Source organism: Pithys albifrons, chromosome 4 (genome assembly GCF_047495875.1).
Source record: "Pithys albifrons albifrons isolate INPA30051 chromosome 4, PitAlb_v1, whole genome shotgun sequence".
Taxonomy (NCBI): Eukaryota; Metazoa; Chordata; class Aves; order Passeriformes; family Thamnophilidae; genus Pithys; species Pithys albifrons.
In genome coordinates this window covers 40,263,843-40,274,671 of record NC_092461.1, presented here as the reverse complement: position 1 = coordinate 40,274,671, position 10,829 = coordinate 40,263,843, and the positions used below count along the sequence as shown (strand labels likewise).

Below are 10,829 nucleotides of genomic sequence, written 5' to 3'. Positions count from 1 at the left end.
TTCATGTTTGATTCCCATTTTAAGTACAGTCTGGTACTAATTCAACATGGGAGCAAAACTTGTCAAACTGATTTCAGCAGGACTTGTGCTACAAAGACTGGGGCACACTTGGTGTCCTTGCCCCAAAACAACTGGTGATGAGGGAGGCGAGTACCAAAAGCTTCTGCACTGCCCATGCAGAGCCCCAGGGTGTGCCAAAGCAGCCCCATGATGGAGCACTGGGAAGCACTGGGGAGCTGACACACAGCCCAGCAGAGGCTGAAGGGAACCTGCCACAGGACACGTGACCAGACTTTCTCAGTTACTTCCTCTCAGCACTGGTTTAATGGGTAACAAGCAGGTTCCACGAAAGTAAATTTCAGAATTTCATGTCGGAAGTGACCACTAAATGACCCAGATTATCTTTCTCTTACAAAATACAGCCCAGGTACCTCTACAGTCAGCACAGTAACTTGTACCACTGCTTTTGCCACAGAAAGCCATTACCAGATTTTACATCTGATCATGTGTATCATGATCAAATGTGCCAAGTACTGAACAGTCATGACTGCACTGATGAAGACTTAAACATACATGGTGCACATCTCATCATGTATGGTGCTCTTCAGTCTTGTAAACATGTATTTTCTATGTGATACAATCACCTTAGCAGCTAAACCTCATACAGGCAGATTCTCTATTTTATTGACTCTAAAGCATCCAACTCAAATTGTGAGCAGTCAGTACTTTTGTCATCAGACATCTCTGCATGATTATTCTTGAAAGTAAGTATCAGACTTCTGTGAAAATGCTTATCATTCCCAGTAAAATGGCAGCAGAGTCAGGGATATTTTGTTGCATAGTTACAGCATGTTTTGTTTTGATTACCATGTTGTTACGTAGAAGAAAGAAAGGACAAAGAAATAAATTACTGACATGAAGAGAAATTTTAATTTTAAACATCTAATTCAATCCCCCCAAAATATTTCATATTGGTTTTAAAAAAACAGAACAGTAAGAAAATACTAATTTAAAAAATTGTTTATATAAAAAAGTTTCTCCTTAAAACATCAAAACAAAAGATTTTATTCTCATGGGATTTCCTTCTTTATAATGACACAATCTGGCACACATATGATTTCACAAAATGTTCTTTCAACACGATTCTGCCTTTTTATTTTCCCAGAAGAAAAATTTCTAGAGACATTCTTTTTCCCAGGACCTTGTTTAGTGCTGCAAGTACAAGACCTTCCTTTAACTTCCTGGAGTTCATGTCCCCAGACACCTTTCAGCTTCTTCAGAGCCCAGAGCTGCAGTCCCACAGATGGTCTCCTCGCTACAGAGCCCGACTCATTCTCTAATCATCCCTGGTGCTGCTCAGGAGCCCCCACGCTTTTAAAAAGTGACACAGCTCAGCACAGATTGTCTCGCTCTCCTCTCCCCCTCCTCCACTGATTCCAGCTATCCATACACGCTCCTGTCACATTGGAAACCACACTTCACATCAGCTGCTATCTGCTTTCATTAATATTTGGCTGTCACCACTCAAAATGGTATTTCTCAACAGCAATTAAGAGTATTAGGAGCGCTCTACACTTAAGAAGTAGCACCAGGTCTCAGGGCTGACCAGCTCCCAATACTTTTATACCTTCCGCTTGGCCAGTGGCATTTGTAGAAGCCCATTTAACAGCAGCAGTTTAAGGATTACACTGATGCATGACAATACAAGAACCTACATAGACAAGGAAGGAGAATCCATTTAATACAGGCAGTTTAAAGCAGTCTGCACATGTGTATATGACAGGCATAAATGCATGATCAAGAGCAGATAATAAAAGATCCTGCAAATTCTATCTTGGATACAAAGAAGTTGAGATATATTATGACTCACGATTCTGCCTTTTTTTTTTTTAAACAATGGAATGCACTTCTCAGACCTCAAGGCTAGATCCTTGCCAAATTTCAAGTTCCTATGTCAAATTCCCGAGGCACAGAGCTGCTCAGAAAAAGAAAGATAACATGGCTTTTAGATGGAGACTGTCTCTCTTCCTCTCTTTACTTCCCCCTCCTCTCTGCTGATTTTGCTCTTGAACCAGATGAATGCTCCTCCAAAACTCAATGAACAGAGAATAAAAGCAGCCTCAAGAAAGAAACAATGTGTGAGAAATTCCCATTTCAACCATCACAAGAAACAGAAAACAAGGACTTACAGTGGGCTGACCAGGTGACACACACACCGCTCCATGTTCCACACATAGGCACAGACTTGCACACACCAGGGTACAGGCCCATAATTTAAGTAACTTTTAAAGGAACCAAGAAACCTTGAAATAAATGTATAAAACTCAGTGTTTGCATGAACCTGTGTTTTATTAATGAGAAAAAGCAAGACCTTGGAGTGTCACTTGAAAAACACAAAAGATCCCTTTTGAACTGACCCAGGTAAGCCCATGTCAAGGGGAAGACTGTAAGGCACATTACCAAGGCTTCAATTGCTCCTTAGAGCCTCCTCCTCTGCCACTGGGTCCACTGTGGGCTTTTGCTCACCTGTGCAGAAGAACCTTCTGTGTGCCTCAGACCCACCTGCTTCCCCCCCATGCCTCCTCCATCCTCGCAGGTCTGCTACCACTTTGTGAGAAGGTGGACCGCACAGGGCATAAAAAGTCCTTTATGTTCTTTGGCACATGATTTGCATCTCCACTTAGGAAGCAAAAAAGGCAATTCGGAGGTGGTATTTTAGGAGGGTTTTTTTCATGTGGCTCCAGAATGTTTCCAGTGTCATATAACAGCTTTACAATTGTAAGCTGACTCACACAAGTCAAGGACAGACAAAACAAAGAATTGATCTAGTCCCTACTGACAGACTCCTCCATACTGGAAAAATGCAAAAGAATTTTGTGTTCATGCTTGCAAGCATAGATGATCTCACAGAATTTCCCAGGGTTGTTATTGACTGGGGGAATTATGCTTATTAATTGACATAATGTTATTAATCGATATATCTATCACAGAATTTGCTTAGAAGTTATTATGAAATTCACTGTATAACATACAGCAAGACTCACAAGGTACCGATCTGTCCTTGAAGATGCCATACCAAGAGGACCCAGAGCCTCTTGGACTAAAACAGCCAGGATACCCTATGAAACAAAGATAAATCAGAAAACATGTCAAAAGAACAAGATAAGCAGAGAAATTTGCCAATTAGACCAGCTACAGTTGCCAACAAGTCCAGTTTGAAGCAGTTTAGAGCAAAAGGTAAAAGGTTCATGAGAGGCAGACCACTGACTTCACCCCCAAAGACCACCAGACCCCTGCCCTGAATCACCAGGAGGAAAAGCACAGGCACAGAAAAGAGTGGCATGGGGTGGAGAAAATGGAAATCAGTTGTTGAAACTCATTATAATAACCCTGCCTTCTCTAAGAAAATAATGTTTATGCATGAAGAAATAATAAATATGTATAACTTACTTGCATATAAACCAGTTGTTAACTCGACCGGGTGTGCATGTTTTTGGAGGAGTTATCCCCCACGCACCGGTCCCAGAATAAACATACCTCTGTATAACTTCACTGGATACAGAGTCTTCTTTCCACAAAACATTATCCTCTGGCCTGATCCAACTAACACTGGTCACAGAGCAGCCCATTCACAAATCAGATACAACACTTAAGTTCACCTGTCCATACTCAGGGTGCTTGGTCACTGCCAAGTGCAAGCATTCACACTAAATTACTGCCAGCACCAGGGTGAGACCCGTCAAGCAAACTCAGGTTTGTCTCTCCCTGCAACACCAACATATTCTTGGTCTGATACAGGTAACTTTAGGGGTGTGGTGATGGTGCTGCAACAGCACTTCAGCCCTGGAGAGGAATTGTAATCAGTTCTCTAGAGAGATTGTAAAGATCTGCTGGGAACTTATCCTTGGAAGTTTCCAGAACTTGGTAAGCCCTGAACAACTCTATCTAGAATCACAGACAACCTTGCTTTGAGCAGGAAGCTGAACTAGATGATTTTCCATAGTCCCTTCTACTCTAATGTCTCTCCTTCAGGATTCTGAGCTGTTTCAGCTTCTAACAAAGAGGAAGAAGGGTAGGTCAAGCTGCCTGCATAAACACTCCCTGCAGGTCTCAACTATCTAGTAAAATACCATTGTGTACTAAGTTAACCTTTGTGAAAAGCAAAGCATTTTTATTTGAACAGGGACCGGACTCCACCCCCCTGCTGAGTACTGTACTATATTCTTTAGGTGTTCCTGCTGATTTCTGTGGGAGATAATGTCTTATTCGGTGTGTGACAAAACCGACTCACTCACCCTCCACCCCACCATGCATTCACAGAGTGGATAAACATTGCTCCCTGCCCATCGGTCCAGTGACAAAAAAGGTAAAAGAGAGGGGACTATAGAGCCTTTCAAACACAACCTGCGTCACTGTGGAAGTCAGAGACACATGACTGTGTACTCGAGTTACCATGGAATAATGAAGGGTCTTAAAGAGTCAGCAGAACAGAAAAAGTATCTCAGCCCATGGCACAGGGAGCAGGAGATCTGGAGTTACCGTGTTTCACATGTTCCACCTCGCAGGCTCTCCTGGACCAGGAGCTCTGCAGTCCCACGGTGCTCCCAGCTCTCCTAAAGGAAGACCTTCACTGCAGCAGTAGAGCAGCTCAGCACAAATCAACAAGTCTGTCACCAGGCTGGCTCCTTGTTCCACTGTTTTCCACGACGACGTTCCAAACTTTGCCTGCCAACCTCACCTCTGTGACTTACTCTGCACCAGACCCTGACTCTTCTCGTCACTGCCCAGAGCCTGCTCGAGTGGACAATTCCCACTCTGGGAGCCATGGGCAGAGGAAAGCCGGAGGCTGCACCTTCTGCCCTGTTCTGCTGGAGCTGCTTGTCATGTGAGTCTCTCCTGCAGGAGAAACACAAACCTCCAATGTTCAGTCCTGGCAGGGAAGTAGCAGCAAATTTCGGAAAACAGACTACACACTTTCACTTTTTGTGTCTCAAGTACAATGGTGGAAAATTAGCACAACAGGATTTAAGTGGAAAATACGGAGTTAACTAAAAACCCTGCACTTTAATAGCTGTGGAGTTGCTTTTTTCTTTTTTTGCACTGAACACCATATAAAAAAGGATTAGTTCTGTTTTAAAAAATATGGGTAGCTTAAAACTGTATAAATCTCTCACTGATTTAAATGAGAATGAGTAGCAAAATGTTATTAAGAAATACTGTATGGATTGATAAAAACATATTTAAGAAGCAACAGAAACGCTTAATAAAATATTACACAGCACAAACCAGTATCAGGATTGAGGGGAACGAACAGAAGAATCAGTATTATGTTCAAACCACCTGTTATTTAGAGTAGGAAAATCAAACAAGTTTTACTCAGAAACACTTTTTTCATTTACGTGAATGTTTCAAGGACACATTCTCTCATATGAGAAACACCTATTCCATTTATCAACATCAAACCAGACATACTCATTAAGAGCACTAATGACTGCCTGAAGTTCTAACTGTAAACAGCTGAGTCTTCATTAATGGCATATAAGCACTAAAAAAATACATATCAGTATCACAATGGGCAGTTTTCGTTCCTATCATCACTATTTCAGTTAACTAAGTTGGAAAGTCTTAGTGAAAACACTGAATTTATGGCAATTAATGACTAACCTTAGACATAGTCATTCACTTGTTAGACAGTAAAGGTAGAAATTACTTCCTTGATTGGGGGGACTTATGCTTATATTACTTATGGTTATTAATTGATAATGATCGATATACCTATCATAGAATTTGCTTAGAAGTTATTATAAAATTCACTGTATAACATACAGCAAGACTCACAAGGTACAGACCTGTCCTTTAAAATGCCATACCAAGAGGCCCCAGAGCCTCTTGGACTAATTAAAACAGCCAGGATACCCTATGAAACAAAGATAAATCAGAAAACATGTCAAAAGAACAAGATAAGCAGAGAAATTTGCCAATTAGACCAGCTACAGTTGCCAACAGGTCCAGTTTGAAGCAGTTTTGAACAAAAGGTAAAAAGTTCACAAAAGGAGGACCACTGACTTCATCCTCAAAGACCACCAGAGACCCCTGCCCTGAATCACCAGGAGGAAAAGCGCAGGCGCAGAAAAGAGTGGCATGGGGCGGAGAAAATGGAAATCAGTTGTTGAAACTCATTATAATAACCCTGCCTTCTCTAAGAAAATAATGTTTATGCATGAAGAAATAATAAATATGTATAACTTACTTGCATATAAACCAGTTGTTAACTCGACCAGGTGTGCATGTTTTTGGAAGAGTTATTCCCCACACACCAGGCTTGGAATAAACGTACCTCTGTATGACCTCACTGGATACAGAGTCTTCTTTCTTCAAAACATTCTGAATGACAGAAGTGTCCTGCCTTAAAGTTTAAAAAGCAGGACATTTTTTTCTGTGTAAGATCTCCAGACTTTAGCATAAGCTCTAGCAGGGCTGAAATCTTAACAGACAGTGATACATCACCACAGAAATAATATATTTAATCTAGTAAGTATAAAAAAGTATCATATTTTGTCTCACAAATCAGTAGGTTTACAAAAACAGGTCGTGCTTGAATAAATGTGTTCTTAGATAGGCTACATACTTACAATAGTTTAACAATACAGAGATGTTATGCTGTTTAGGTGAATTTTAAATTAAATTCTAATTTCCCATCAAATGTAGTTTGACATAAATTGGGAATAACAGGAACTGATCATTAACTGAAAAACAGGACATGCATAATTCACTGTTTTCTAAGAAAATGACAAAAGTAAAAATCAGTACTCTGAGTGTATGTTGAGATAAAGGACTGATAAGGTAAACACTCCCTGATATAATATATCCTTTACAAAACAAAACTCTGCAAACTATCACACTATCAAACAATGTGAATCACTCGCCATTTATGAATTTTATCAAAAGCAGAAATGCAAATCAAGATTAAGAGTAATCAATGAGGTTCCCTATGTCCAGATTTGAGCTGTGAACAAATCACCTATTTTAACTATTCCAGTCCCCACATATCAGGATTGCATTTGCATTAACGCATGGGATAAATGACATCTGGGGGAGATAAGGGAATACAAGTACTGGTAAGGAGAGGTAAGACCACCATGTCCAGTATCATTATTAAACCAGCCATTTCAGAAGAGCCCAGGATATGCTGGGGTGTGGTACTCAAAGAGAATGTTTGTAAGAGTGTCCAAGTTAAGCACAGAGAATAGGCAGGCCTGGAAACCTCATGGGAGAAAGATACATCTGTTGTTGTAGCCCCAGCAAAATGTTACTGGTTCACTGGCCTGGGGCAAGCTTTTTCTTTTTTTTCTTCTTTTCCTTTTTTGAAAGCCAAGTACAATTTTAGTTTGCCTTTTTTAATTTTTTTGTCACCATCAAGCTGAGGCCGGGTGAGAATATTTTGTGTCTAGACTAATAAATGTTTGTAAGGATTTTGCAAGACTGGTTTATGGGAATAGAATCCACTTTTTGTTTTTCTGCTAGAAAAAGCAGCGTTAAAAGCAAATGAGCACCACTTTTTGTTTTTCTGCTAGAAAAAGCAGCATTAAAAGCAAATGAGCACCATCATGCATTTGTTTTAAATTGCATATTAGAGCACTGCTATTTTGTGTGCAATCAATACATAATTTGGAAGAAAAATGCTTTTAGAATTCAAAGCTATCCCTGAGCAGCTAAGGTTCTCTTGGAAACTGAAGGAGGAGTCTGAAATTATTGTTCTTTTGTTTGCATCCCCCAGTGGGAAAGGCAGCAGACAACTAGAAACCACTGTGCTTTGAGGCAGCACGAATCATTAAGAATAAAGATCAACCCCCCCTTCATTTAAACATTAGATATTAAAACTGAATCTAGGATGAAGGCAAACTAAACACCTTCCTTTTCAACCAGTTTTTGGGTTAAATACAATATCGAAGGGACAACATAAATCTTGTAAATTTCTATACAGAAATTAAAAAAAGAGATATTTATATTTTGCAAAACAAGGCCTGTCTAGTCCCCCATTACAAGCATCAACTTAATCAGTGGAAATTACTAGGATATGCATGGGCCAAAACCTACATTTTCTTTTTAATATTTGTTTTGGAGGGCGGGGTATCTCAAGATGAAATGGCTGACTGAGCTTTTTATTTCACTGCTTTGGGTGGAAATGACTGAATCTTTCCACACAAAGTAGTGCTGAAGAAGCTGCTCTGGTGCAAAGCAATCCTGAGTCCCAACCCTCCAGCAAGCTCTCACCCTCAGCCCTTCCCTCTCTCTTGCCAGCTCTCTGCAGCAACAGGGCTTAAATGTAGCCTGGTGAGGGACAGGGCTCCTGTTCAGTAATTCATGGTTAGTAATTACTGTCTGTAATCCAGCAGTACATCTGGAAACAGGATTTTCACTCATATAAAGGAGCATATAGGTGCAAATTCTGCCCCTAGAACCACGTTGTGCCTATATGCATCTGGCTTAAAGCGCAGTAGAAGTGTTTCCCACTCTGGCAGTGAGCATGTGTGACATCAGAGTGTGGTGTTCCCACTGTCACCATTAATGCAGATATTAATATACTGGAAATCTTTCAAAGCAATGGATCCTGAACTTAAATTTCAGAGTATTAAGTAATATAAAACTTCTCCCTCTCTGAACATTATATACAATGATTAATACATCTTGCTAAGGATGCTCACATGTAATTATTTCTTTATTATGTGTGGAAAGAGTAAACTCACTTTACTTGAATATTACTCTTTTCTCCTATCTAAAGAAACAAATACCTGATATTAACAAAGCCTTGTATTCCCCCGAGGGAACCCAAGAAGTAGAGAGTGAAAAAAAAAAGCTATTTGTCAGGAATCAGTTAAAATGAATGGGTTTGGACTGTGAGATAAAAGATTGTAATCACCTCACCAAAAAAAACTCACCAAAAATAGTCTCCTTCCATGCTAAATTATTTCTTTTAATGAAATTTAAAAAAAATAGTTCTTTACTCACCAATAAACTCCTCCACAAAATTTAAGTAAAATGTATTAAGAAGTCAAATTTGAAAAACATTCATAAGATACAAGGACTAAAGTTGTGTGTGTTTGCATCATATTTAAACAGATACCTACAATGCCAGCAGGGATTCTGTATGGGCATCAATTCCTCACACTGATCCATGCACTAAAATCTTGAACTCATGTGACACTCCAGGTATGGTGAACCTTTTGTCAGACCTTTTGTCCCCACTGAGAAGTCTGGAAGACAGAGAGCCATTAAGTATTCAACACTGCAAACAAGGCTGAACATTGTGCAGTGCTGAACGCTTCAAAAATTCCACTCAAGCTACAAATGTGTTTCACCTTGTAGAGAATCCTACTGAGGAATGGGAACTCCTGAGTCTTCATGTTTGGCACCTGCTGCAAAGTGCCCAACTCCTGATACAGCTCAGATTTGCAGAGCGCCCTCAGCTCCCACTGATATTGCTGAAGACACCTGATCCACATGTAAGAAGGCAGTAGTTTTCTACTTTGAAGGTATTGTAAATATTAACTAGAAATCTGGACTTTTTGAAGGAGCACACAGCTGTAACTAAGTTTTTACTACCAATCTTCTGCTGCCCAGGTAGTAGTAACTGTTCTTTCCTTACTCCTTCCCCCTGTGTCCCCTTTACTCTTTTCTGGACATAGAACTTTCATATATCTCAATGGAACTAATTACCAAGACAGAGCCTTACTGTCATGCACAGAGCCAGTAGAAGAGTTTTAAAATCAACAGCATTTTGACATACAAAGCATGTCATTCCATCATAACACAGGGAGGAAAGCAATCATATTAGTACCATGTTTTGTTTACATTAACATATCTCAGTTTTTTAGAAAAGGCAAGCTTAGAAACCTGTACCAAGGTTGCTATGGACTATACATCCATTTCCATCTATCAAGTTCTAAGTAACTTCCTAACCTAAGACAATGTTAAAATAACCAAAATCCTAACCACCTATAGTCATTGCCTCAAGCCTTAAAATCTACATAAAACTGCTCAATTCACAGAATTCATTAAGCTAACAGCTGATTTCTATCCAATACAGGTGTTCAAAGATGCTTTGAAGATTCAGAGTGCTGAACACACGGAATTTTTACCATCACCATCAGAAAGTTCAAAGGCTGGTTTCTGTTCTTGTGCCTGGTGGGGGGAGTTTGGTGCTCAGAACGACGCTGGTGTTGCCCAGGGGTGAGGGCTGGCATTACACACACCTTGTTACGCAGCTCTGTCTGCCCACTCTTTAAACAAAACCACCAGCCTTCAGGCCTTGCTTAAGCAACAACTTCAAATGGTGGATCCCTGGAAGCACGTTAAATTCCTTCAACTCCTAGTGAGACCAACAGGCAAGGAAGGTGAGCAGCGCATTGCAGAGCGCCACTGGCGAAGGCCACGCTGCACAGAGTGAACCTAAAATACCAAAATAGCTTTCTTAAATGGCTACAAACATGTGAAGCCTGTTCTGAAGTAGAATACATTGAGCTCCTTTAGACCTGTCAATCACAGGCAGAGGTCATGCTGCTGAACGATGTTTGCTAAGTTAAGCTCTGCTACCTTTGGCATCATTTAGGGAGTGCAAAAAGCAGCATATTGAAAATTCTTGGTAATTTTCCCTGAAGGCTGTCCAATCATGCTACATCCATTTCTCTTTTAGTTGTCAGCAGTTTTCCAAGCTTCTGTACTTTAGCATGATAATGTGTCTAATTTTAATGGTTTAATGAACATATACTATATTTTAGGGTTTTGCCCTTTAAGATCATACTTTTTTCAGTGATTTCTACTGAACTCTG

General features: G+C 40.2%; 1 protein-coding gene across 8 annotated transcripts in view; it reads right to left on the bottom strand.

The window, feature by feature from the left end:
• The window catches only part of ZHX1 (zinc fingers and homeoboxes 1), a 31,451-nt gene that overhangs the window by 17,037 nt on the left and 3,585 nt on the right, over positions 1–10,829 (bottom strand). Inside the window, exons 1-2 of one of the 8 annotated variants that reach the window (XM_071553894.1) lie at positions 4,540–5,687; positions 3,045–3,119 (exon numbers count right to left, since the gene is read on the bottom strand). The exons of 5 other annotated variants lie outside the window; for them this stretch is intronic. The gene's annotated coding sequence lies outside the window, so the exon portion shown is untranslated. Of the gene's footprint in view, positions 1–3,044; positions 3,782–4,539; positions 5,688–10,829 lie in introns of those variants that run through there. 2 more of the 8 variants (XM_071553895.1, XM_071553893.1) reach the window with 2 other exon arrangements.